At 43.9% G+C, this 3,371-nt stretch overlaps 1 pseudogene; it reads right to left on the minus strand.

Annotated features, from left to right (window-relative positions):
* Positions 1-1,925: 1,925 nt before the first annotated feature.
* On the minus strand, positions 1,926-2,469 carry LOC145722048 (calcineurin B homologous protein 3 pseudogene; annotated as a pseudogene).
* Positions 2,470-3,371: the final 902 nt, after the last annotated feature.

Consider the following 3,371-nt stretch of genomic DNA (forward strand, 5'->3'; position numbering starts at 1 on the left):
ACAAGGATATGGAAAAATTGGAACTCTCACTACAAAAGATACAGCCACTTTGGAAAAAGTCTTCACAGTTCCTTATAAAGTTAACACCAAATAAGCTACTTATTCCATTTCTATATATTTACCCAAGAGAAATGAAAACTATGTCCTCGACACAAATGTGCAGAGCAGCTTTATTCATGAGAGTAAGAAACTTGAAGCAATCCGAATGTCTAACAAGTGGTAAATGGAAATCCGAATTGTAGTATGTCTGTACAATGGAATACTAAAAAATACAAAGGAATGAGGTATTGATACATCCAACAACATAGGAGAATCACAAAAGCATTATGTTAGATGTAGAAGCCTACATAACATAAGATTTTGTTTATGTGAAATGCTAGAAAAGGCATTTCCTAGTGACAGAAAGCAGATCATGGTTGTCAAGGGTCAGGGAGCTAGAGGAAAGAATGCACAGGGCAGAAGAAAACATTTTGGGGCCATTGAAATATTCTGTATCTTTACTGTGGTAGTAGTTACAGGTATAAACATTTGTCAAAACATTGATTTGTACACTTACATTGGTGAATTTTATTGTCTATAAATTATACCAAGATAAATTTTTTTTAAATACCTACTGGTTAGGAGGGTTGGAGCAAGATGGCGGAGGAGTAGGAGACCTGGATTTCGTCTGGTCCCAGAAATTCAGCTGGATAGGGATCAAACCATTCTGAACACCTACGAACTCAACAGGAGATTGAAGAAAAGAATAGCAACAACTCTCTGAACAGAAAAGCAACCACTTTCTGGAAGGTAGGATGTGAGGAGAAGTGAATCCGAAGTGATATTTGGGAGGATAGACGGCAGGGGAGGGGATTCCGTCAGCCGCTTCTGGCAAGTGGTAGAGCCGCGGAGCACAAAATCGGAACTTTTAGAAGTCTGCTCCCTGAGGGACGTCGCTCCAGTGGCTAAGGGGGGGGGGTGGGACCCTCGTCGGACAATGTGGTCTCAGGACCCTCGGGGTCACAGAAAGACCGGGGGTGCCTGAGTGCGGCAGAGCTCCCAGGTATTGGAGTGGGGAAACCGGCTGCCGAGCCAGAGCCCAGGCGCGGGCTCTCAGCTCGGGGTTGCCATAAACCGTGATCCGGGGCACAGTTGGGCCACTGCTCCTCCAGCAGGGACCCAACAAGCGGCAGATCCGGGGAGACTCCCCTTCCTCCCCTGGGAGGAGCGGCGTGGGAGCGCACCGCAGGGATCTGCTGGGTTTGGAGACTCCACCCGGGGTCGGGTGCCAGAGATAGAAATGCACGGTCACAGGCCGGGTGAGCACGGAGTGCGGCCGGAGACCAGGGAGACGGGAGTGACTGACTGCTTTTCTCTCGGGGCTCACTGAGGAGCAGGGCCCCGAGTTCTCGGCTACTCTGGGCGGAGATTGGGAGATCGCCATTTTCACTCTCAGCCTCCAAAGCTGTACGGAGAGCTTGCAGGGAACAAAAGCTCCCGAAAGCAAACCCCAGCAGATTACTAAGCCCTGACCGGCAAGGGCGGGCAGTTCTGCCTCCGGCAAAGACATTTGGGAACCACCGCAACAGGCCCCTCCCCCAGAAGATCAGCGAGAACAGCCAGCCAAGGCCACGTTTACCGATCAATGAGAATGGCAGAACTCCAGCGCTAGGGGAATAATGCACTTAGAATTCATGGCCTTTTTACCATGATTCTTTAGTCTTTCAAAGTTAATTTTTTTAACTGTCTTTTTTTTTAAATTTTTCTTTTTCCCCTTTTCAACCAACATATTATCAATCCCTTTTTTAAAAAATATTTTTTATTTTATTTTATTTTTTCATTTTTAGAGTCATATTCTATCCCTTCATAGTAGTTACCCTTATTTTTGGTATATATATATATGATATATATATATCTTTTTTTTTTATTCATTAACAAACCAACCATTTTCTTTTTTTATTAGAGATAAAAACAGCGAAGTTCCACGTACCACACCTTAGGGAAAACGAGACAGTGGAGGACTGGGGACTATTTACAAGAGCCGTGGCCGAAGGACACCTGCGGCCTCGGGCCCCAGGGGAGGCTGCGGGCACAGCATGGCTTCGGGGGGCAGGCGGGTCAGTGGCAGAGGGCGATGGTTTCCATGTTAAAGAAGCGCACGTGCATCTTGGTCTCGATGTCTATCCCCTGCCAGATCTTCAGGAAGTCGTCAAAGGTGATCCCCTCATACACCTGGTCAGGCTCCATCTGCCCCCCACACACGCTGGCCGCCTCCATCATGGCCCCGACGGCGATAGAGCGGGCCGACTCCTTCTCGATGTGCGGGTTTCCGGAGAGCAGCTCCTCCACCACATTTCGATATTCTTCCAGGGTGATGCGGCCGACGCTGTCCGAGTCATACACGTGGAACAGAAATCTCAACTTCTCTTTCCGGCACAGCTGCACCTGCTCCTCGTCCATGGTGGTGTCGATAGGCCGGAAGTAGGACATGATGGTATATCCATATATATGATATATATATATATATAATATGATGTTCTCTCTTTAAAATTTTGGGATACAGTTTCTTCTAACAGATCAAAATATACCCTAAATCTCTACTATATGGCTTTGTCCTAGTCTCCTGCCTGGTCACATTCTCTCCTTTTTTTTTTGAATCCTCTTCTTTCTTTTTTTAACCAACTTCTTATCAATTCTGTTTATAAAATCTTTTATAATTTTCATCTTTACAGTCATATTCCATCCCTTCATTGTATTAACCCTTAGTTTTGTACATATATAAGTTTTACTTTCTTTAAAATTTTGGGAGACACTTTCTTCTAACAGACCAAAATACACCCAAAATCTAGTGTGTGGCACTGATCTATGCACCAGCCTGTTCATATTTGATCATATTCTGTTTTTTTTTTGTTTTTTTTGTTTTTATCTTTTTCTTTTTTCTTTCTTTCCCTTTCTTTTCCCCCGGTTTCAGGTCTTTTCTGATTTGTTTAGTGTATATTTTCTGGGGATGTTGTTACCCTGTTAGCATTTTGTGCTTTCATTCATCTATTCTCCTCTGGACAAAATGACAAGTTGGAAAAAATCACCTTAACAAAAAGAACAAGAGGCAGTATCGACTGCCAGGGACCTAATCAATATGGACATTAATAAGATGTCAGAACTAGAGTTCAGAATGATGATTTTAAAGATACTAGCTGGGCTTGAAAAAGCATGCAAGTTATTAGAGAAACCCTTTCTGGAGAAATAAAAGAACTAAAATCTAACCAAGTCGAAATAAAAAAGGCTATTAATGAGGTGCAATAAAAAATGGGGGCACTAACTGTTAGGATAAATGAGGCAGAAGAGAGAATCAGTGATATGGAAGACCAAATGATGGAAAATAAAGAAGCTGA

The sequence above is a fragment of the Leptonychotes weddellii genome, chromosome 6 (assembly GCF_054177405.1).
Source record: "Leptonychotes weddellii isolate Sample4059 chromosome 6, ASM5417740v2, whole genome shotgun sequence".
NCBI lineage: Eukaryota > Metazoa > Chordata > Mammalia > Carnivora > Phocidae > Leptonychotes > Leptonychotes weddellii.